This window comes from Sceloporus undulatus, unplaced genomic scaffold (assembly GCF_019175285.1).
Source record: "Sceloporus undulatus isolate JIND9_A2432 ecotype Alabama unplaced genomic scaffold, SceUnd_v1.1 scaffold_12, whole genome shotgun sequence".
Taxonomy (NCBI): Eukaryota; Metazoa; Chordata; class Lepidosauria; order Squamata; family Phrynosomatidae; genus Sceloporus; species Sceloporus undulatus.
The window spans coordinates 1,560,963-1,587,501 of record NW_024802934.1 but is presented as its reverse complement, the minus strand read 5'-3'; positions in this window follow the sequence as shown (position 1 = coordinate 1,587,501).

Here is a 26,539-nt window from a genome sequence, read left to right as displayed (position 1 = left end):
CAAAGTTGCTGTTGATTTTTCTCTTGAATGATAAGGCATCTTCCTACCATCATTTCTACTTTTGTACTCTGATTTAATGTGTTGTGCCTCCTGAAAAGTGTCAAGAAACTGCAGCTAGCAGAATAGTGTCACCCATTCTCTTACAGGACTGGTGGAGAAAATATGGCACCTGCTTGCTCACTGTTGTATTGACTATTTTTTTGGGGGGGGGGCTAATTTGTGGTGCTTCTTTGGCCATTAAAGCATTACATGGTTTATATCCAGGTTACATGAAAGAATACCCATTTTGATTTGAATTCTCAGCCAGGTAATTTAATCAGGGAAAGCCATTCTCCAAGGGCCATTCCCAGAGGGTTCTGTAAAGATTTTGAGTAGATTTTTCTGGGTCGCACTCTTTCCTATTGTTGTTGTTGTACCATCACCATACATGATGCTTTAAATAAACAACAAAACAGTTTCCTGCCTTCAGGCCTGCAATCTAAAAGGACAAGACATGCAAGGAAAAGGGTTAGCAGTGGTGAAGGAGAGTAAGTCCAGCAGATACTACCCCTCTTCTACTCTCTATCCAAGTCCACAACAGTGGTAGTTGGAATGGAGAGGAGGGCCTTTCATAGAATCATAGAATCATAGAGTTGGAAGAGACCACAAGGGCCATCCAGTCCAACCCCCTGCCATGCAGAAACTCTCAATCAAATCATACTCTACCATTGTTGGGGCTATGGAAAAGAAAAACAGAAACATGGTGGGCAGGACAGAGGGAAGAGTGTGATGCTGCACTTGAAGCAAATGTCTGGCTCGAATCCTTAATACCATTTGTCCATCAAGTCTTGTCAACTCCATCCAACTGGCAGCAACTCTCGAGGTTTCAGACAGGAATTGTCATTGGAGGCAGGATTCTTTGTTACCTGGAAATGCTTAGAACTCCCTGGTTGTCTTCCATGCAAGTTCTGACCCTGCTTAATGTCCAAAATCAGACAGGATTAGATGGGTTCAATAAAATTGTGGTCTCTTGTGTGGGTGAAAGTTGCACTACAGCATTATTAATGGTGTATAATGTTGATGACTGAAATAATAATCAACATAAAGTAGTGGGAAGATGCTGGTGAGAGGCAGGTCAAGAGAACAGTGTGACTTTAATAATACTTTAACATACTTCACTCTTAGTTATAAGATATCCAGCCTATGCCTGGTGCTTTCAGAAGTAGTAACAGTGAGGTAACACTAGCTCAAAATATTTTCCTTCCAGAGGTTGAACAGGAAACTATGGTCCCTCCACAAATTATTTTATATACCAGATAAGAAATCCTATAAGCATCTACTGTACTTGTGTCTCTGACTGTTATACTGCAATGGTAACAAATGGAACAACTGACTATTTGCTGTCCTTCCATGATGTCCAGTAACAGCTGCTTCACCGTGCCTAGTGGTAGGTTTGGCCCTAAGGTAAATCTAGTATCAGAGAGAAGAAATCACATGGGAAGTACAACCAATGGTTTTAAAGCAAGATTAGGATTTCCTTTCCTCCTTTTCTGTGAATGTAAAGGTGGAGAGCTAAAGATGGATGACTTTTAGGGTGCAATAGACGTGGCTTGAAAGTGCTCCTTTGGTCCTGTGTCGTATGGATGCAGTGCCAGGGAAGCACCATGATGCCTTGCACTGTGTGGAGCGGCGTGCGGCGTCACTGTGCCCTGGAGTGGAGTTGGGGCATGCATCATGTGGACATGACTCCTGAACTCTGCCCTCAAGCCAGACTTAATGGCCAGTCTGAAGAGCCCCTTTGAAAGGCTTGAACTGAAAGAATTTTTTTCTTGACATTTTTAGGAAGAAGAAAAGTCCATTCTTCAGCATCTTTACAGATGCTATTAATATCCTTTCTAGTTTCCAAAATAAGACTTGAATTTCACAAATGAAATTAGAATGGCAAAATTATTCCTTGAATAAGAACTAATCCCACAGAGTCTTTACCCTGAAGGGGATCACGTAATCTACAAATTTGTTAATTTGAAAGTTTTGCTAATTCACTCACAATAACCTGTAATATTAATGCAGGCAAATGTCAATATTAACATTCAAAATTAGATGCAAAAAAGCTTTCCTGTTTGCCTTTTAAATAATAATAAAAAGGTGCACTGTAAGATTCAGGTATATCACCCTGAAATTTGTATTTTATTCAAGCAATCCAGATCTCATTACATTAGGCAAACACTGTACCAGAAGAAAGTGGATCATGTAAATACCTCTAATATTATTCATGAATTTTCCTTGCTGCTGTGGGATGAAAATATGCTACAGATATTTCCTTATAAATGACCTTGTTTAAGTTCTGGTATTGTATTTCTATATATTTTCATTACTATTTAAGAGGCTGATTTACCTCAGTGGATATGATTTAATATTCTTCTGCTTTAGTTTTCATCTGCATTTTGGCTATATTTTACTTCCTTTTCTTCCCTATATTCTTTTTCTTGACTGCTGGACTGTTGTTGCCAGTTTCTATCACTAGTTAGAATTTTCACCTAAATGTAATACATTTAGCCTTAGACAAAGTATAGTATATTAATGTAGCTTTTAAAAACCAGCCTGTAAGTTATCATTACTTTTTGCTGTGTCCTCCACTGTCTTCCAGTGTAATGCCACTGGCATTGCTTGGCTGCTGGGGAAATAAGATTTGCTGGTAAAATACTTCAGAACATAGAAAGAGATGCATACATGCCTTGCATAGTAATGTAATTGTGAGCACTTTTGGTCACTGAACTTACCTTTATTTTTGGGGAAAAAACCTATTAACAAAAATGTGCCTTCAAACAACTTTATAGTGAAATCTATGGCTGTAATTCTATATCACGGTCTATGTTGTGTAACAGTACACATACTTAGCTGCATAGCTGTTTCTATAGAACCTCCCTTTGTTACTCTGCGTCTTGAAATAGTTTCCAGCTTATGATTACTCTAAGCCAAGATTTGTTCAGAGGAGGCTTGCCATTACCTTCCTTTGAGGCTGAGTGGCCTGCCCAAGGCCATCCAGTAGGTTTCAGGTCCGAGTGTGGAATCAAGTTGTAGTGCAACACTCAAACCACTACACTATGCTGGGTCTCATAAGTTCTTCTAGTGAAGTGCAAAGATCCAGATCAGGGCACTGTCTCTACCAATGCACATCAGCATTCCCTGGTTGGTATCACAATATGTATTGGGCTCTACAAATGCACATCAGCAGTCCATAGCCATTTTCTCAATGCATCAGGACCAATGTACATCAGCTCTACTACATAGTAATGATAAGGCTGCCACTTGCTGAATACACATATTGCAAAACTACTAAATTCTGTTTCTTCATAGACATAGGTCCACTTACATAAGCATAAGTTTTACAATGAATTCCAGCATACACAATTTACAATGAAGGTAAATTGCTCAGAGAGAGAGATTTAAATTTTCAGAAAAACACATGTACATGTTGTGACAAAGTTCCTTCCTATTGTGGCAGGCGCCTGGGACTTTTACTATCCCACCACTGCCATCAATTTATGTAATGAACAACACTCCTTCTCCTTATGGCAGTCCTATGGGGTTTTCTTTTCTCACCCTGCTGCCACCCAATTTATGTAACGAACCCCCTTTCTTATGTGGCAGGTTCACAGTATGATATAATATAGCAGCGTGGATAAAATATATATGGCAGACCAGCCTTTGGATAAAACAAAATATGAACTTTATTTAATAAAAGGTTTGAACAGATATTTCTTGAACTAAATGATATTAAACAACTGTTATTTCAGGCACATGTTACTTCTTACTGGTTACTATATTACCACAGTTCAACTTGCTACAGAGTATTTCTATTACCAGCTGTTATGGACACTAACACCATCCTTATTGCCTACTCTCCTAAGTTTAAACACTACAGTATTGCCTCTCAGGCTTACTATAATCCTTCCTTCACTTAGAGTCTCTAACTGGTTAAAAGTCCCTCTCTCTAGACTATAACCAAGTTCCCCTCTGGAACTGATTCTTCCCCTCACTGTCTCCTCAACTCAACTCCCGCTTCAACCCTCAGGATTCTAAAAACCCAACTTCATCTCTCAACATTCTAACCCCAACTGACTCAGCCCAACTGCCAAACAGAATCTTCAAATTCCTAAGCCAGCACCTGATTGGCTTAGGGACCCTGGCTTCTGATTGGCTGGTTTGTAGTCAGCTCATTACACATGTACACAGACACACACTAGGTAATCCCAAGATTTGTACATAATACTACTGTCAAACACACATTCACATATTATGCATAATATACTTGTGATGACATGCTATTTCTAAACACTGTTCTTTTTGGTTGTCAGCCCTGGGCCTTTTCATCCCACTGCTGCCATCAATTTGTCAAGACGACTTGCTTGTGATCACAAATTTATTTAACCTGTGCTTTTGTCACCTTTATTTGACTTTTCAAATCTGTTTGAACGAATAGTAGTGTGGTAAATATTCAAGCACCAGATGAAGTTTTCTCGAACAGTAACAAAAACTTTATTTAAACAACGGTTTGACAATATTTCACTTGTTGAGATGTTTTATGCATTATTACTTCCCTTGATCTAGACACTTTACTTCTATTGATGCAGCCTAAAATGGCATTGGCCTTGTTAGCTGCCGTATTGCACTGTTGACTCATGTTCAACTTGTGGTCTACTTGGATTCCTAGATCCCTTTCACACGTAGTTTCATTCAGCCAGGATTTTAGGAAGGGGGGGTCCATACCAAGTGCCACCATTATAATGGGGCTCGGGCATGGCAGTGCAGCAGCGCATGCCATTCATTTTTCTAATGGAAGGGGGGGTCCAGACCCCCCCGGACTCCCCTTGGCTACGTCCCTGCTCCCACTTTAAAATTTTAAGCTCTTACCCAGGCAAAGTGGACACAGAAAACTTCCCTTTTGCAAGGAATGTGCATGTTTGTGTGTGTGTGCACATGCACCTTCAAGTTGCCTATCAATTTATATCACCTATTGATTTTTCTTAGGCAAGGAATACTCAGAAGTGGTTTCATTATTCCTTCCTCTGCAATATAGCACACAGCACCTGATATTTGTTATTGGTCTTTCATCCAATACTAACCAGGGCTGACCCTGCTTAACTTCTAAGATCAGATGGGATCTGATTACTTTATTTAGTAGTTGTTGTGTGACTTCAAATCATTTCCATCTTATGGTGACCCTAAGGCAAACCTATCATGGGGTTGGCAAGGTTTGTTCAGAGGAGGTTTTCCCTCGCAAACCCTCAGTTTGAGACAGTGTGATTTGCCCAAAGTCACCCAGTGGGTTTCCATGGTCAAGTTAGGATTTGAGCCCTGGTCTCCAGAGTCATAGTCCTATGCTGAAATCACGACACCATGATGGTTTTGCCTTTATTTAGGCAGCTTGCAATAATACTTACTTTTTTATATACTGCTGTCATGTCACGCCTTCTCACATTTCTTCTAAGCTAAAAATGTAAGCTTCTTCATAGGAAGATTATTCCACTCCAGTGATGAATAAGACCTGTAGTGGAAGAGATTTAGCTAAAATTAGACATGCAAATCTTAACTGAATTTGCTCTCCCACAGTAAACTGGAGAATACAGACAAAATGTCACCTCACTCTCAGATGGCCCTCCAAAAGTCTGTCCTGTAGGAGTTTTGCATATTTTTTAAAAGTAAAATTGGCAAAATTGGAAAATGAGTCAGCTTTTGCTTTCTTGTAGGCTAGTGAAAATAGTAGAAGTGTGGGTCATTTATATCTTTGTGATCAATCTGCTGGACTCTTTGTGCTTGCCATATTGCATGCTTAACTTCACAGAAAGAGGCGGGGACATTAGATTTGCAGACAAACATTTTGCACAAAAAGAGGAAACCATGATGGAGAAACAACCCACTTGGTGTCTTGGTCTTCTGTTGAAGGTGAGAATTTATGACACTTATGATGATCATCTGAAGACTGTTTTGCTATGCCAGACAGCCTGTACTATCCAAAATCTTAGAGTGGCATTTTAAAAAGCAAAATAAAACATCTTCACCAAAGTTCTTTTTGGAGTCCAACTTGAACTTAATGATCTGAGAGCTGGATCTTGATTATTAATGTTCTGGCCCTAGGTCAATACCAGTTCAGCCTCATTTTACTTTTAGTTGTCACTACTATTAGATCAGGGGTAGGCAACCTGCGGCCCGTGGGCTGGATGCGGCCCGGCGAGGCCTTGGGACTGGCCCCAGCCCGGTCCTGCCGCCGATTGCCGCCGATTGTCGCCAGGGCTTTTGGTGTCTCGTGCGAGGGGCATGGTGGGGCAATTGTCTATAGAAGCCTCAGAAACATGCATTTATCTTAACATTTTTTTAAAAATCAGCAAATTTTTTCATGTGTCCTCCATTTTTTATTTTAAAAGTGCCCTCCATTTGAAAAGTTTGTCCTACATTTGTCCCAGTTTATTTATTTATTTAATTTTTAAAAATTATTTAATTATTTATTTTTTGGCTTCGGCCCCCCAGTTGTCTGAGGGACAACAACCTGGCCCCCGGCTCAAAAACGTTGCCTACCCCTGTATTAGATATTCTGGCCTTATGCTTTTATTCATATTTTATCAATTAGCCAGCACCCTTTTGTGTATATTTTGACTAGCTGTATTATCATCTGTTGTTAAAACTATATATGTATTTACTTACTCTTAGCATTGCCTACATCAGATACTCAGTGTTGCATGTGACAATTTACAGCACTTTATAAGTAAAGGATAATAATAATAATAATAATAATAATAATTAAAACCCAGTAACAGCAGGGAGATGCATTGAGGAGAGATCAGGAAGTGTGCATACTCTCAAACTATCTGGTGAATCCTTTTCAACAGCTTGAAAAATGTCCTAGTTTCTCTCTCCTCTTACTGTCCCCCTTTGACATCAGTTTACTTCCATTGCTGCAAACTGAGTTCAGAGTGCAAAAGTAGTTTGCATGCAATTAACTCAGCAGAGGGAGAGGAAAGGGCAGAATCTTGCCCTTCCCAGTGGCTCAAGAGAAAGCCAATTGCTGTAGCCTTTCCTAGCATGTCTGCTCTTCCTCATTAATAACCTTTGTTTTCTTGACCACACTCTGATGTTGTTTGGCCACACATCTCCCCGTTTTCATCAGTGAAATGTTGGAGTATGTGAGAGTGGAGATGGAACCATACATAGTATGTATGGGCAGTGGTGTCACTGACACTGGTGTCACCTGGTGTGTGTGTGTGTGGGGGGGGCCAAACTGCCTTGTCCTCCCCCACCCACCCAGAATGTTGCTGAGACATCTGCCTCCCCCCAGGCCTTCAGGGTCAGGCACAGCTGCAGTCACGCCAGAGCCTGAAAGCATTTTCCCTCCAACAGCCACTACTACTGAGTGGGATAGCGCTGCAGCCTCCAGAGTGCCCATTTAGGGTCCAGTGCAGCTGCTTTTCTTGCTTGCTCAGTAGCCGTGCCAGTCCCTCCAGGTATACCACTCCACCAGATGAGACCTCTCCTCTGGGGTATCACCCAGTGTGTGAACTGAACGCCCTGAACTCCCCTAATGTCATCACTGTGTGTGGGTTAGCAACAGAGGGCATTAGGCTCTGAAGGACCTATACTAAATAAAGCACACAATTGATATTAAAGTAAGCATTTTGCTTCAGTTATACAACAGTGTCTTCATTGTGGTCAATACTGATTAGAGGAAAGTTGATCACATTAACAGAGACTGGAAAAGGTTGTTGTTGTTTGGAATAAAACTATTCTATACCCAGAACCAGCCTGGCTAGCTTCTATGGTGGCTGGGAATTCTGGGAGAATTATTTATCTTTTTTTTAAAAGGTAACTTTTCTAAGCTCTGTATTTTGATAATTGGTACTGGAATCAGTATTGGAATCACACCAACCTGTTGGCTCAAGTGAAGAGTGGGTTCCATCAGCTTACAGCATTTCCCCAGAATTTTTAGTCCTGACAACAGGAAGACAAATGCTGAAAATTCTTTGCTTTCAATATTAAAGTATGGACTCTTAACTAACAGATTCTGCATTGAAGATAAGTGTTTATACCCCTAAAAGCACTTAGAACCAATTTTTCTGGAATAATTTAACTTCTTTTAGAACTGAAAAATAGTCTATTGACAAGTTAAATGCTGAAATCAAACAACTAAACATCCAAATGACAGAGCTGGTGGCAATTATACTTTGCTTCCTTTCCCCTTCCTCACATAAATGGCATACCATTTTAATAAGAAAGAAAGAAAAGAACAGACAAATTGCTTGACTACAAAATCAACAACTATTTCCAGCTATCTGAAGCTCAGCTTTCTTGGTGAAGCTAGTGACACATGGATTTTGAAATTCTGTTTAATTGAAAACTGAAACAAACTTCATTGGACCCTGCCTCCCTAGATAACATCCAGCTAGTCTCTAATCTCTTCTTTCTAGGTAAAGTCCCAGAGCAAGTAGTGTCAACACAACTCTGGGCTTTCTTTGATTAAATTGATTTCTGAATCCATTTCTGTATAAGTTCAAGCCTGGTTATGGGACAGAAACAGCCTTGTTTGCCTTGGTGGATGACCTACACCAGGATTTGGATAGGAGGAGTGCATCCTGTTGGTCCTCCTGGATCTTTCAGGGGTGTTTGATACTATTGGCCATGGTATCCTTCTGGATCATTTGACTGATATGGGATCTTGAGGCATTGCCTTGTAGTGGTTCATCTTCCTTGGCTGAATGGTCCCAGAAAGTGGTGCTTGGTGACTGTTGTTCAGCCTTTTGGTTATTAGCTTGTGGGATCCTGTAGGGGTCAATCCTGTTGTATGTCTCAACACCTTTTGAAGTTGCATTGGGGGTTCATGTCACAGGGCTTTTTCTGCAGCAGTGCCTTGATGTGGAACTCCCTACCTATGGAAGTCCGGCTGGCCCCATCTATTTTAAGCTGCTGGCAAGCAGTCAAAACTCTGCTATTTTGCATAGCATTCAGTGTTTATAATTACTGTTTTAACTGTTTTAAATTAGATTCTAGAATTGTTTTTAGACTGCCTTTTGGAGTTTTTAAAGAGTAGTTTAATGTTTTTAATTGTTGTCCCTGTATTGTTTTGATTGGTTTTTATTTGTTGATTGCCTTGGGAGCCTTTGTGGGCTGGGAGATGATGCATAAATATTTTAAATAAATTAAAAAAAATAAAAAAAGGTATGAAAAATGAGAACAGAAACATTACATTGTGTTAATGTCTCCTGCTCCAACCATTCTAGTTAGTTAGTTATTTATTGCATGCTGACTAACAAAATTATTCCATTCCTTTTTAAGCACCTTATCCCTGATGGGATAAAGGCACATTTAATTTTAAAACTGGTGTTATCGCAGTCACCAGTGGCAGGGCAAATGCAACTCATACGCAGCCCAGATCCCAGCTGCGCTTATCCAGCGGCTTTTCAAAAATGATTTTGCCATTTTTGAAAAGCTGCTGGATAAGTGTAGCTGGGATCTGGGCTGTATATGGGTTGCATTTGCCCATCCACTGGTGAGTACAGTAATACCCGGTTTTAAAATTAGATGCGCCTTTATCTTGTTAGGGATAAGGCACGTTAAAAGCAATGTGATAATCTTCTAAGGCACAGTTAAGTTTCATTGCAATTGTAACGTAACTTCATTTATCTTGAGGTGTGTGCTACTGTAAGTATTTTTTTACATTTATGGCTGCAAGGTGTGTGGCCTCATTATATTTGGATGAATTTGTTTTTTTAGAAGTTTCTCTGAACATACCTAGAACCAATATTTAGGTACTTCATAATAAAGTGAAAGTAAATTAAATGCAATAAAAACAATAACTACTTGGGACCCAGAGCAGTAATTTATTACTTTTAAAGATAAATTTTAAAACACAGTGGGATGTATATATCCTACTAAGGTTAAATAAATACACAAATAGCCTTTCTTCATTTCAGCACCCAAATTCAAGAGGGAAAAGTCATTTTGGTATTTGTTGTTGTTTGCCTTCAGTAGTTTCTGACTTTTGGTAGCCCTAAGGCAATTCTATCACAGGGGTTTCTGGGGCTGAAACTGTGTGACTTGCCCAAGATAACCCAGTGAGTTTCCATGGCCAAGCAGGGAATCAAACTCTCATCTCCAGAGTCCTATGCTCAGACCATTACACCATGTTGGCTCCATTTTGGTGTTACTATTGTTAAATCATAAGGAATGAGAAAACTGGCAATCTGTAGCAAATCATCCAGATTTCTGCCAGTAGATCTTACTCTAGCTACAGCCCATTCCTTGAATTTACTAGATGTTATGTTGAACCTTATTTAAGCTAGGAATGTCCTTTGTGGCCTACTGTCAAATTGAACCTCAGAGCTGTACCTTATTGCTATGTGTCTGATTCCCTCTCACACGCTACCAGCATCCTGGCAAACATTTAACAAGGTCGCATGACTCTGTTGGTGGATCCCAGATTTCCGTGTGTGATAATGGACTGGAATGTCATGTTTCCCTTATATTTAATTCCCCCATTACTTGTGTAGCTAGATTTATATTTAGCAAGAGTAGCTCCAATTTTGTTGCTGTGTCTATACAAGGAAGACTGAAAGCTAGAACTGCTTAACTAGAATACAAATAACTCTATGGAATACAATGGAAATTATTCATATCCTTGGTATCAACCTCTGACACTGCATCTTTAAATCTTCTTGAGAAGCACAATATACCCATCTGTGCTCCTATCCTGAAGATGAACCTGGCTGGTATAATTGACTCTCAATCTTTTGGAGAGAGCCATTGAAAATAACTTTATCTAATGCACCCTCTTTATTACAACTGTAAAACTTCTTCTTCTTCTTCTTCTTTTGAGGTCATGGGCTAAGAACTCACCAAGTAGCATATCTGGAGGGAAATGCAGTACCTTACCAAGCACTGTTATGTGCCATGTATAGATTTCAGCTGTAGCATACAACTGTTGAATTTCCAAACACCAAATGCAAAATTAAATGAAAGAAGAGCTTTATCCACAATATAAGAAAACAAACTACACATTCCCACATCAACTTGCATAGGGGATAAAATATTATCCATTAAAAGGATAGCACTGAGCAACCATTGGTACGGGGAGATAGGCCATCTCATCCATCTTTTCATTTCTTCATATGTTTCAGAACTGTCTGCAGTCTATCCAATATTTTTTTCCTCAACAGATAAAGTTATATTGGATAAAGGTAATCTCATGCCCATCAGAGAGTTGGAAGTCTTTTTTTCCAAGAAAGAGACTAAGCACCACAACATCTTTTTCAGAAGGCTCTTGCCTACATACTAAAGAATTGCCATGTTTGCACATGGCACCAATTGATAAGATGTAGCAAAGCAAAGGGGAGAAACTTGTTTATGAGTGACCAACAAATGCAGTCATTGATTTAAAAAAATAGATGAACAACAAAGACACATCTACAAGCTGAATTGTGTAGCTGTTGGGAAGTCTGAATTCTCTAGGGGTTCACAAGTACAGCATAGGAGAGAACAAAAAAAAATACTACATTATGATAATCAATGTGGGAGATCTAGGTTAGGGATTAATCTAGACATTTTGATCAACCAGTGAAAGAACTATGGAGATTATCACATGAAGGCTATTTGCACTTTAATAATGCTATTCAAATGTTATTTAGCAATAATGATACAATGGCCAAATTGTAACACTTACTTTCACATGGTGTCACAATAACAGGGCATTAACGATTCACAAACGGTAAAATAGTGCTTTTACATCCTGCACATTGAAAGAAGGGGTTGTGATTGGAGAGAAGAAAATGGGTAATCTCTCACCACTAAAGAACACTCCTGTGTTTCTACTGAACAGCACACCAAGGGACTGGGTGATTGAATTTATGAAGCACTATTGACATGCTATTAATGCTTTTTTTTTACCCTTAATGAGAATTTGCACTAGAATGACGCTTTGATGATGGGACAAGTATGGTATGTGCACAACGTCGTGTGAAAATCTTCCTGCAATCATGCAAACATGATCAGAGCATAGTGCTTTTCTCCCACTTCTTATCCCCATGTGATAATCTCCTACATAAACAACAGAATAATTTCTGACTAACATAGCAGAGGGTACCCCATGTCTCAGGGATGTTTTCGTCCTCTTTAGTTGGAACATTCAAATTCAAGGATTGTCTTTGTATTTGCATTTTATCTATTTAGAAACTGTTGATGCTACCTTTCTGCCAAACATTTTCAGGGTAATTTCACCAATCTCTAGATGTTGTAGCTATTAAACAACAATTTTAAAAAAACATGTCAGGATGCACAGGGAAGCCATTGAAATCCACAAACATCTGGACAATTTCAACGGGAAAGAGGAAACCCTTAAAGTAAACAAGGTTTGACTACCAGTCCTGAAAAATAGCAAGATGAAGACTCAACAGATGCAAATGAGAAATCTCCCAGGGTCAGGGGTTTCCCAGCAGACAATGAGCACTAATCAAGCAGACACTAATCCTCTTTTGCAGATCCTCCCACCCTGAGGCCTGCCATTAGCAACAGAACAATACACATGCAAATCACTCCTCCCCTCCCAGGGTCACACAGTATATACATATCCAACTCCTTTCCAGGCAAGCATTCTCGAAGATGCCAGCCCTAGATGCTGGCGAAACGTCAGGAAGAAACGCTTCTAGATCATGGCCACATAGCCCAAAAAACCCACAAAAAATTAATTTAAAAAGCCACAGATTAAAGCAATTTTGAGAACATTCAATTTATAATCAAGGCACCAAAACACAATAATCTTGTATCTGGAATCCCCTAACCTGATCTCTAAAGGTATGGGGAAGAAACACTCGGTTAATGCACTACTGAGATAATCTTGAATGCCACTACAGAGTCATAGAATTAGAAACAGTCTAAAAAACAATTAGATACAATTCTCAAGTGATTTAGGAAATGAGGTGCTGTCTAATACATTCTCAAGGAAAATGTGTAAAGATCAGAATTATAATCATTAAAGATGAGTATGTCAGTCTAGTTTGTTATGCTTTTGCAGAATATCTTCATGAGCTGGAAACATGTTTAAACACAGTGTGTTCAATGCATCTAACCAAGTGAAAAGTGCTCGTTGTGATTTTAACACACTAAAAAAGTTGCAGAAATGAAGCTTTGGTCACAACGGATCATAGTAAGAGTTTAAGACAATCATCTGGTCTCACATAATATGAAGTGGGAAACTAAAACTCAACAATCAGTCATATTGTCACCTTACAAAACAAAATGAATAATTATTCTCCTGTTTCAAAATTAACTACATCCTCCATCTTCTTTATTTTTTTATTGGAAACACATAATTCCTGGCATGATATAACTAATCTGTTAACCTCTAAACCTTTCAAAAGTCCCTAATTAATGCCATTTTGTGCCAATTAATATGTTACAAGAATCCAGAGTGCCACCCTGCTCATAATTGCTGAAAACAATCCATGGCAAGAGAATGCAACTGCATTGAATATTCATATCTGAGTGCAAAGGTTAATTCATGCTGTACTTGTGTTATACTGGTCTAATTATCTACTGAAGGAGTCTTTTTAAGGTATGTTGTCAATTCTGCGGACTAGGTTCAGTGGACTGAAACTCAATTGCATGCCTTTTTTTAAAAAATAAGTGCTTAATAGCCATCTCCAGTTGCTTTTGTAAGTGAAAAGTGAAGCAAGCAAAGCTGCTAAATCAGATGAGGTTGCTTCTGCTCTTATAATTTCAAGAAGCAACTCCATTCTTACTCATAGACTTTTACACGGCAAGAGTCCTTCTTGCCTTTCTTTGTATGTAAGGAAGGCTTTGCTTCTTCAAACGTTTCTGTAAGGAGAATCTGAATGAAATATTTTCAAGTAACAATTCAGCTTTGTATTCAAAAATGGAATGGAATGGCTAAAGTTATAAGGCAGGATCCCATGATATCGCAGAGCCATTTCAAGTACAAAGAGCATAGCTAAAGGTTTAGCCCTCCCTCAAGAAAAGAACTAATCATACCAATCGGTATATGGGTCAAGTGTGCTGAAGAAAGCAATAAAAGTAAAATATCTGATGGAAGTAGTTAAAGATGACATCATTTGTAAGCAACATGTCTTTTCTGAGATCTTTACTTTTCTATGAAATTGTTATAGCAGCACATAAGACTCTGGCTTCAATATTACTCCACAGTGTAAAGTACAATGTAGTTTACATGAATAGTATGATGCATTATTTTATAATGCTTTATTCATGGAATCCTTTGCCCAGTTCTGAGCACCACCATTTCACAAGTTAGAACATGTCCAGCAACTAAGATGGTAAAAAATGTGGAAACAAGAAAGTTTATCACACTAGGGAAATCCTGTGAAAAAATGAGATTTAAAAGAAATAGGAAAAAAACCCACAAAATCAAGTTGATTTTCACATATGCCATTATTAAACTTGTGTTAATACAAATGCAAGTAAACAAAAGCTGCTCATTTTTACTTTTGGGATTTTCCAAAAGTAAAACGGAGTGGCTTTTGTCTACTTTCCCTCCACTTTCCTTTTGGGTTAACATTAGTTTAACAATGATGTCATGTGAAAATCAACCTGCTTTTGTAGGTTTTCCCCCCATTTTTGCATGGGATTTCCTCCATGTGATAAACTCCTAAGTTGAGGGGGCTGGAAGTTTTCAGCCTGAAGAAGAGAAGATTGAGAGACGATATGATAGCCATCTCTAGATATCTGAAGGGCTGTCATGTGAGAATTGTTATCTACTACTCCAAACCAACTGATTCAAATTATAAGAAAGCAGATTCTGGCTAAACATTGGAAAGAACTTTCTGATGGTAAGAACAAATTAACTTGGTGGGTGGTGAATTCTCCTTTGTTGCAGATTTTTTAAACAGAGTCCAAATGGCGACTTTTTGGAGGTGCTTTAGTGATAGATTTTTGCATTGGCAGATAGTTAGACGATATGGAACCCCTTCTAACTCTACGATTTTAAAAACTTTGCATAAGAAAAAAGGTATATCTTTTACCTCTGTTGATAATGGTGACTCTACTCACTCCATCCTTGAAGAGGAGCATATCATACACTCAGGGTTTCAGTAAACAGAGATATGTTGGCTCCAAAGTTTTACAAAGCACAAAAGGCCATTTCCACCCCTGCCCCCCTTTGCTATTCCACAAGTTCAGGACAGTAACAAGGCCTTCAGAGCTATCCCCTGGGGCCACAAGCCAAGCCAGGTGTCTTTAAATTGTACTGCGATTAGTTACTTGAAGTCTATGCAGGAGCAGCCTCTTTCACATTTCAGGTCTCTGGGCAATCTTGTGTGGGGGCAGGGAAGAGAAGTTCATGCAGATCCCGAATCTCAGTATCATTCACCACTCTTATAGCCACAAGCAAGTCAGGCGGGCACAGAGGGGCTTTTCCCAAAGTGTTTTGAATTTAAGATCTTTGCTGGAAGATGAGAAATAGGGTCCTACAATGGCAGTGGAAATTGGAAACAAGCCATCTTTGAGGGATGTTTGACAATTCCTTATCCCTCTGTCTGTGACATTCTTTCTATACCCTTCAATTGCCCCAATTTGGCATTTTTTTCCCAATTGCTTTTAAAATATCCCAGTTTCTCTCTCCTTCTCTCACTTTCCCTCTTTGTCCTCACCTTATTTCAGTTGCTGCAAACTGAGATCAAACCTCAAAAGTAGGTTGTACTAAATTAACTCCTCAAGAGGAAAGGAAGTTTTACCTTTCCCTGTAGACTCAGACAAAAGCAAATTGCTACAGCTTATCTTAGCTTGTCTTTTCTCCATTGTTATTAACTTTTGCCATTTTGGCTACACTCTGATTTTGCTTGGCCACATGTGTCTTGGTTTTTACCTGTGAAATGATGGAGAGTATTGAAATGTGTTTAGAATGGAGCGATAGTTATGTAGCATCTGTGAAATGTCAGAGGGTTCTTCTTCCCATTACAGCCAAGTCCAAAATATGTTCTATGATCTTGCTTCTTTTTTCTCATACTATGGCCATCCCACCCTCCTCTACACTGGAGGCTGTGGAGCTGGGATGGGCTTTTTGCTGCCCTCCTACTGGTGGAGACCAGGGCAGTTAGAATCATGCCATGATTTGTTGTCATGGCATGAGGCTTTAGGGGGTGTGGTTAAGGGCATGCTTTGCCTGTCATCTTCAACCAAGAGTATATATATCCCACTCTCTTCAGTGCCAGCATTCTTTGGAGACGCCAGCCACAGCTGCTGGCAAAATGTCAGTAATAAACTCTTTTAGAACATGGCCGCATAGCCCAAGAAACCCACAAAAAACTATGGATGCCAGCCAAGAAAGCCTTCAACTTCACATTTATTTATTTAAATTTCTATCCTGCATTTCTCCCAGCACAGGATGAGGTAGCAATACTGTAGCTACCCATGATTTTGGAAGTACATGCTTTAATACAAATTTAATGCTTTAAATCAGGGGTGGGCAGGGTGTGGCCTGAAGACTTCATGAGGCCCCATCACCCTGCTTTTTGAGGGTCCCAGGATCCCTGTATCCACCCAAACATTGGAAAATTTAAAGCAGAGGTTAAATGGCTACTTTTCAGGAGTGCATTCACTATGTATTCCTTCATTGGTAGGGACTGGACTAAATGGCCTTTCCAACACTATGATTCGGCTTCACATTAACCAATATACAGTTTGACCCCCCATATCTGTAGAGGTAACATTTCTGGACCTACCAAGGAAATGCGAAATAGTGGATAATAGCAGACCCTATTGAAATGAATGGTTCCTGGAAAAAGTTGATCATAGCAAGAATGTCTCTCTAGACATTTCTAGGTCTTCCAGCTTGACTGTCTGGTCAACATCTGCTGTAGTATACCATAGGTTCATACTTGTGGATGTAGAAAACACCTAAAGAAAACATACTTTTCTAGACATGGGTAAGTGAAACCAAGGGTACCAGTTCCATGGATACTGGGATCATACTATAACAACACTATTGAGCAAAACCCTTCTATATTCCCCTTGTGTTGTTATGTGGCTCATGTATCAAGACATGCCTCCTTTCCTCTGTAATACTTTCTCCCTTTAAAGCACACAGTGTTGAGTTGAGCCCTTTTAATTCTTTAGGGTTTGCTGCCATCATGAATATCACACAGCTGATCAAATTTCTAACATTGCCGTTGAAGAGACATTACTTGTGGAAAGATCTTCTTTTTTTAAAAAAAATCTTAACTGATGCATTTTAAATGTAGCAAAATCACATTGTATTTAAAAAATTGGTTACAGTGTAGATCCATTGTTCTTTCTTTCAAATTGAATTTAATTCCCAGGAATCAGCCAAGGATCATAGCAAGGATGTCATAAAAATTTGATTCAATGGCTGCATGCCATTGCAAATACTCTGGAAAATTCATTTATTCTTAGCCCTGATGATTGTTTCTCCACAGAGGTATCAAACAAACTATATACCCTAATGAACAAGCACAAAAAAGGCAGGAGAAGTTAGGATATGGGTCACAGTCTTGTCAGAATTGTTCTCCTGTCTAAAAGTTAGGTATCAGGAACAGACCTTTCTCCCTGTTAAGATGTGCAAGGAATTCCATTTTTCTTGCTTTTGCTACTCATGAATTTTTACCTTTTTCAAATTAGTTGAAAACTTTGTTCCCTTAACATAAAATGGAGCGCAGGTCTACTAAATTATTCTTGCCTAGTCTGCTACCATTTGCAGTAAATCAATCAACATTAGTTTAGGGAATTCTCTGCTATTTTAAGTAATGTAATAATGGTGCAGTTTTGCATCAAATTTAAGCCTATTTTACACGCTTTTCACTCTTTCTAAGAGCTATCAAGGAGAGGGTGAATGCAGTGCATCATCATAATCAAATGGAATTCAAACAGAATGATCTCTTAAAAACTAGAATCCCACTCTCTGGCCAGCTTGTTAACAATCTGGGGTAACTCAACAACTACAGGATCACAACCTTACCAGCAGGGGATGTGGCAGGTCTGCTGATTTTTTCTTACTGGTTAAATGCTGTCTAAATGGACAGCACTCTTTTGATGCTGAACTGCATATCTCAATGGCATCTGGAGTCAGGTGAGAAAATCTCCTCTTCTAGAAATTTCTGGAAATATTTGGATGTATGTTTATGGAAAACATTGTGTTACTTATGAAAGAGATGGATGATGAAGAAAGAGATACAAATAAAAGAGAAGGGGGAACAAATGCATTTTTCGATTTCCAAATGTGTCTAACCGATTTTGTATTAACAAGGGTGATAGAAAAATGAATGCTATTTTCCTGTTATCATTCTGTAAGTATGGTAAAAAAAAGTAGGAAGATTTTCTGAGAATGACTGAGAGCACCTGACCTGCTGAAACACATGAAAATTTCATTTGTAAAAGAAATTGGCCTTTTATGTGCAAGAATATTATAATTTTGTGACTTAGAATCCTTTGCTAGAGAGTTCTAGTTATGGGGAGTGCTTAGAAAATTCTAAGTCCTTTGCCAGACTATAGATCCAGGATTCTAAAGGGTGGAGTCATGGTAGTTAATATGGTCTCAGACTCGTATAACTGTATAGTGCAAATGTTTTTCTGTTTATCCCAACCTTTTAAAAATTGTCATGGCATTGCTGCCAGATCTTCTGAGTGACAGCTCTTTATACACTGGTGCCTCGGGATACGAAATGATCGGGTTACGAAATTTCCGGGATACGAAAAAGTTGGATTGGCAAAAACTGTTTCGGGTTACGAAATATTTTTCGGGTTACGAAATTCATTTCGGCGCGAAATTCAAATGCTGCAAAGTGCAGCTATAGGCTTTCCAGTGCTAACGGAAAGCCTTTTCGGGTTACGAAATTTTCGGGTTACGAAAGGAATGGCGGAACGAATTAATTTCGTAACCCGAGGCACCAGTGTACTTCCACTCTTGGCTGCAAAGGGAATTGTATACTGTTCTTTTGCCTGTTCTGGATGAGTTGAGTACCTTTCCTGGTTCACCCAGGGCAGGGCAGGATGTTGGCTACCCAGCTACCCTGCTGTTTGGCAGGGAAGGGGGAATAGGGGCAGTTAACTTTGATCCTATTTTCAAAACTGAAATCTAATATTTTAGAGAGAAGCGCTACACCTACAACATCAGCCCCTTGATCAGTGCTGGAAATCACATGCACAAGACCTTGTGACATATGTATTTTCCCCATCCCATTAGGGATTCATGTACATTGGAGTTTCTTAAACCCTTTGATGTAGGGGGACCAACACCCCTGCCCCAAAGTTCCAGGGACCAGTACTATATTTGTGCATGTTGGCTACAGTTGTTTCATCCTTTCCCAGAAGCTCTCCAGGGACAGTCACCAATCCATAGACCACTACTCTGAGTAACTTTATGTGCATCATCCCCTTAGTTGGACTGAGGCACCTGTTTAGATCTTTATCTTGGACTTGTCCTACTTCAGACATGGGTACTGGTGTGGGGGGTTAAGAAATCACTGTCTTCCATTCTTAATCCTCCCATATTTTTCCCCATGCTTCTTTGCATACTCCCCCCCCATCAAAAATCTATTAAAGAGGGAAAGATGGAATAGTTGCAGAATGCCTGTTCATTGGTATGTCTAGAAACTACCTAAGATGATAAGCAAGAAATGCCACATGGATTGCAAATAGATGTATTTTGTATTTTTAAAATCCTTACAGGGTGAGCCCAACAGGCCATCATCATGGAGACAACTATCACAAGCTAGATGCCTCCACCATGTCCATAAGGAGGGCATGAAGACAACAGCCTTTACTTGCCCTTGGATTTACTTTAGGTTTTTTTGTTTTTTTGTTTTTTTGTTTAGTTATTTGCTGCCTTCTGGCACTAAAATGTCTTCCTTCAATGTAGCAGAAGCAAAAAAATAATATAAAACCTAGTTAAAACACAACCTCCTTCAACCTAGTGTCCCCATACATGTCTGACATATCTGAAGGCCACAAGATGAAGATAAAGGAATTACAACTAAAGTGAGAATAGAATGACAAAATCAGTAAGAGGAGTAGTTTGCACAGATGAAATATGGGCATACATTTATGCAGTGTCATAACACAACAGCTAAAATTCAAAAGAAAGGCAGCCAAATAGGGCTATACCATAACCTTTACTATACTTTGCAGGGGCTATATCTACTACTCTGAGATCTTTTGATGTAGAGTGGAATATAGATATTTTAGCAATAACAACAATAGCAACAACAGAAAGACCTCAGATCCCATCTGATCTTGGAAGCTAAGCAGGTTCAGCCCTGGTTAGTAGTTGCGTGGGAGACCACCAACAAATACCAGATGCTGTAAGCTGTATTTCAGAGGGAAAATGTATTTCAGAGGAATAAAACTCTGTGAAATTCATGGGGTTCCCATAAGCTGATATGCAACTTGAAGGTATTTACCCACAGACTGTTTTACTTTGTTTTCTAAATATTTCTCTCACTCTCCATTCTTTCTCTGTTTTTGGCAAACCATTCCATCTTTCCCCATGCTTTTGAAAAATGTGTCCTGTCAATCTTTTCTTACATGGTCTTTGGTTTCTGGTCTGATTGTTTAGCCTCAGAACAAGGACCCTGAGATAAGCATCTGAAGCCTGGAAATGCTATCCTGTTTGACTTTCAGGGACTGTTGGGACATGCTTCAAAGATCTGGCAAAGCTACAGAGGGTTAAAAGCGATTGTGCTTTAAAACAATGGAATTTACATGCTTCAGAGGGTTTCTTTCTCCTTATCTTGTCTGTGAGGAATTAATAAGTTAAAGGCATTCAACTCAGAATGGCGGCTTGATTGCTTGCCTTTTTATTAAGTAGCTGAGGCGTGAGGAGACTGTGGAGCTTGATAGATTTTCAGACACTCCTCATTTTGAAACCGACTTCTGTTTTTTGATGTCCTTACTCCACCTCCAGTTCATAATTTTATTCTACAAGCTATAAATATGTGTGTGTTTTAAAATAAAAACTAGTGCCCGCCTTCTTAAGAACACAAAATGGGTATTTGATGGCTCTCTGTTGCATTTGTTGTAATAAAGCAGCTTTTTGGTTTAGAAAAGAATGTACTTTGGGTGAAAAAAATAATAACAAAAGATTAGAAATTGGTAGTTCCCCAAATAGTGTTTGACTGTAATTCCCTTCATTGCTATGCTGGCTCAGACTGATACATATCACAGTCCAGCAACATCTGGAAGACTGCACATTCCCCATACCTGTGACAGAATTGTATAAAATTATGAATAGCGTGGAGAAAATGGGTTTCTGAAAATTTTAGTTCTCCTCATCCAAAGGAACTAGATGGCTATTGGTATTGGACAGACAAAAGAAAACTTTATACCACCCATTAAAGTTGCCAGCTCAGAAGCACCCCAGGTCTGAGACCTAAAGACCTACGGTATATAATTGTATATAAGTCGAGAAATTTAGGTTAAAAAGTTGACCCCAAAAACCCATATAAAAGGGTCAATATGGTACTTCAACTCGTTTTTCCCCAGGCAGGCTGCCTCCGCAAGGGACAGCCCACCTGGGGAGATGCTGGGGAGGGTGATTGATCGCCCTGCAGCCTCTTCCTAGCTAGGCTCCCTTCCTGGGAAAAAGGCCAGTTGGGAAGATGCTGGTGAGGGCAAATCTTCCACAACAGCCCCATTCTCACCATCACACTACAAAAAATAAAATAGGAATATACTGTATAGCTTTCATTGTAGCCATCATCACACTTCTTCTTTATCGCACAACCAGGGTTGCTGCCCCATCACACTCTCTTCTTGACAGTCCCTTAACTCTGTCTCCACGCCTTATGCCCCAACTAGAATCCCTTTAGGATTTTAAACAAAAAACCTTTCCCATTTTTTTAATTCAGTTCTGAAGCTCTGCTACCACAATTCAAGTGAAAAAGAAAGAAAGAAAAGAAAGAAAGAAATAGAAAAAATTAACGTAATCAGGAATAGTGAGGGTGAATGGGGAACAGAGGAGAGGAGGGGACAGTGGTACCACATAACTTGCCTTTGTGCAACTGCTCTGGGAACAATATTTCACATCTGGAGTCTTGCGCACTTGCCAGGTCATTCACGAGGGTTTTCTGTCAATTAAAAGGACAAGTCGGGGATAGAGAAGCTACAGTTTGGAGGAGGCATCATGCAATGAGTCTCCTGATGCACTGAAGCAGGATCTGAACAGAGCTGCATTTGTGGGCACACTTCCTTTTTGTTATCTGTTGTATTTATCATTTGTTGTTGCTGGTGGCACAATGGTGGTTAAATGTTCTGCACCATAAGGTTCAATACCAACAAAAGGGCTCAAGCTTAACTCGGGCTTGCATCCTTCCGAGGTCGGTAAAATGAGAACCCAGCTTGTTGGGGCAATTAGCTTACAATTTGTAAACCGCCTAGGGAGTGCTTAAGTGCACTGATAAACGGTATAAAATGTACTTGCTATTGCTACTGATTTTTATTTGTTTATTTATTTTGCTGTTTATTTTTTGTGATAGGGACAGACTGTCCAGTTTCAAAGTTTGCTTAGTAAACTTGTCCAAACTACAGATTCCTCATCAGAACTATCAGATATGTTGACACTCCTATGTCTTTAAGGGCATTCTATAGTCTTTCATGATCATTGCAATCTAAGCCTTTACAGCACATGCCGATTTTCTTTTGGAACTCCCTGCAGTGCTCCGTTAGCTATTGTATATTTACAAAAGAAAATTACAGCGCTATAGAAATAAAGTTTATTAATAATAATAATAATAATAATAATAAAGGAAGTACCTCTTCCTTTCCTGAACCCTACCTGGACCTCTGAGGTTTCTCTTCCATGTATGGTTGAAGTCTATGTTGCAGTATTTTGAGCATAATTTTGCTGGCATGGGAGATTAGTACTATGGTTCTATAATTGCTGCAGTCTCTTGTGTCTCCTTTTTTGTGGATGGGGAGGTATATTGATTGCTTCCAATCTGTTGGCCATCGTTTTGTTTTCCATATCTTTTGACATATGTTGGTTAGCATTAGAGTTGACTCTGTCAATGTGGATTGCAGCAGTTCTATTAGAATATCACCTGTTCCTGGAGATATGTTTTTTGCGATTTCTTTTATTGCAGCTTTCACCTCAGTCTTTAGAATTTGGAGCTCATCTTCATATGGCTCTTCGTTCCATGTGTCCTTCATGTTGTCATCCCTTTTATATAATTTCTTCTGTGTATTGCATCCAACATCTTTTTATTCCTTCCTGGTTTTGAATTATGTTATTTTTATTGTCATAGAGCATTCCGGCCCTTGGTTTGAACTTTCCTTTGCTTTCTCAAATTTTGTGGAATAATATTCTTGTTCTTTCCTTTTTGTTGTTGACTTCTATTTCTCTGCATTGCTCACTGTAGTAATTTTTCTTATCTTTGTGCACTAGCTGTTGTACTTTTGCATTCATGGTTCTTGGTTTGTTCCTATCTCCTTTTTCTTTTCTTCCTTTCCTTTCCTTTGTTCTTTAGCATTTTATCTGTCATCCATGGTTTCTTCACTTTTTTTGCCTGTTGAAAGTGTTTTTGTGCATTCGTCTTTTATTATGTCCCTGGCTTCAGACCAAACCTCTACTGGTTCACAATCTATTATACTTAGTACTGCAAATCTGTTTCTTATATTGACAATGAATTCTGTGGAATTGTTTTTTAAATTATATTTTGGCATGATTAGTTTTGTTCTCTTCTTGAGTTCTACTTTTATTTTTGATATGAGTAATTTGTGATCTGTGCCACAATCAGTACCTGGCCACCACTATGGAGCTTCACCATCTTTTACTTCCAAATACGTAATCTATTTGGTTTTTGCATTGGCCATTTAGTGATGTCCATGTATGTAATCCTTTCTCTGGTGTTTGCAATGAATAAGTTGTTGGCTTTACAAAAAATTATCAGACACTCACCTGCTTCTTTTCTCTTTCCTAATGCGAATCTTTCGACTGTTTTTGATTCTTTGCTTCGTACTTTGACGTTCCAAACTCCAATAATCAGCTTCACATCCTGTGATGGTGTGTTGTCAATTTCTTCCTGTACTCCTTCATAGAATTTATCAATTTCTGTCAGTTTCTTCTCTCCTCCTTCTGGAAGATGGGCAAGGCCGGGGGCCTGAGATAGTCTGTGCCACCCTCTCCCTCTGTCCCTCACTGGCTTCACTTTAGCCTCATGGCTGGCTCTTTCCTTTTTCCCTTCCTCTTCCTCCCAGCTGTTTCACCTCTCTCTCTTGCTTGCATGGAGAGTGCTTAAGTGCATTGATAAGCAGTATAAAAATGTACTTGCTATTGCTATCTCTGTTTTATATCTCATTTTGTACTCTGCCTTTCTCCTCTGTGTGTATTACTCAAAGCTAACAAGGGTTTTTTAAACAGACTGTGAGTAGAAGCTTGGCGTATATGCATTACTTTATGATCGCACAACGGTATGCAAGATGGATGTTTTCTGTTTTGCAATGGATGTACATAGTCACAAGCATGACACACAGCGAGAATAAAACACGTCCATAAAGATAGCGTCAGCTGTTATGGGCAGTATTACTAATGTCTGAATGGATCATTCATCTCTATTTCAGGCCTTTCAGTGCTGTTGTACTTTGGCCTTATTTACAACCAAATGATCAGCCCAAATGCTGCCTTTTCATTTTTCTACCACTGGGAGATCACAGCTTTTTATTTAATGTTTTATATATTTGCAATGACTCATGTGATTGTGATGTCTCTCTGGCTCTTTAAGGGCATAAAGTATATGAGCAATATGTTAAGAGCATTTACATTGTTAGGAAAAGCTTTGCAGGAACATGCCTTGCTTAGCACTTCTGTATCTATCACATTTATTTTCCGCTGGCCTCCTACAGCGCAAATGTTTCTGGCTATGCTTTCCTGCTTAATAAGATACACGAGGAACATTGTCTGAATCAAAGAAGAATAAACACACAATTTGATTATGTTCAAAGGGACACATTTATAGCAGAACACAGGTGGAAAATGCACTGCTGAGTGTCAGCAGGAGAAAAACTGTCTGCAAAATCCAGGATATCGTAATATGTTCTTCTATTCTGTAAAGACTATTTGGGAGAACAGACTCTCCCTATGGAGTTGCAATATGAGATTCAGTCATGAGGTAGCTACCAAACACTGTCAGAAGCAAGAGAATGCCGGCTACATAAAAAGTCCCAAATTTTTATTCAGGTTATAATGGCTGGGTCCAGAGATTTATTGGCAGAATTCTGCAAATAGGACTGACCACTCTTCAGTCTTGGCAAGACTCTGAGTCTTGCTCTAAGGGTTGAAGGCTCCTCTGAAACATGTTGTTAGAAGTAGCAAACTTAGCCTACCTATACTGGGTAGTTTGTCCCTATAATAAAGTCAAATATCCTACAGGAAGTAGATTTGGTCTGACCTTGAAAGCTAAGCAGGGTTATCACTACTTTTATGAAAGATCACCAATGAATACCAGGTGCTGTAGGCTATATTTCAGTGGAAAGAACTGGTAAAGCTACCTTTGAGTATTCCTTGCCTAAGGACACCCTATGAAACCCTATGGGATCACCACAGATTGACAGGTAACTTGAAGGCATGTGTGGTCACACACACATCTCTAAAACAGTTTACACCTATCATGTATTATTTCCTGTTTGTTGACAGCCACACCATCTCTTTTTCTGCATCTTTGTTAGTTTGCACTTAGTCTGAACTTGTTCTTTTCTCTCTCTTTCCATGTTTGAAGAGCACATGTTGGCAGAGCATCACCATGAAATATAATGCTTAGTGCTTATAAGTAAGTGAGTCCCTATATTGGGAGTTCACATACAGTTTACGAACTGCTCTTTTTTTAAAACAAAATCTCTGTTAAATCTTGTGTGTGGAGTGGTAGTGGAAGGGACTGGTTATTGCTCACCTTCTGCTTGTGAATGTTAATTACTCTGTTTGTGAGATACGCTGCTCTTTTTTCATATTTCCCAACAGTTTGAGGTTTGACAAGAATGGCAGGAGGAAGTGGACAAACTGCCTGCCACTACTTCTGTTAATTGAAACCTATACTTGAATGAAGACTCTTCTGCAAAAATAAGAGTTTTTCCATTAGGATGAAATACTTTGTTTTTTCATGTGACACAGCTTTGGAGTTGACTGCTCTATATATTCCAGAACATTCAAGTAAACAATATTTTCAGGGGAGCTTGGCATGTGTGGCTACAACTAACTAATAATCAATTACTTATAACCACTTTTTCTTTCAAATAAAGACATTGCACTTACATTACTATTCTATCTTAACCAGGGACAACTCCACTTCTTGAGTTACACTTTTAGTTACTCTTACCATTGCAGGGGTGGTGGTCTCACTAAATCAATAGTATATCACTGAACTTATTAGTATTGCCACTTCATGCTGTGTTGTGAGAATTGAGATACTGATAACAGCAGGAGAGTGCATTTGGTGCTACTTGTCAGTGGCCAGTAGCATTCAAGTGCTTTAAAAAAACTCTCTAAAGTTATTATTTCAATTACTGTTGTGAAATGAAAAAGAGAAAAAAATTAGTTTTAAAAATT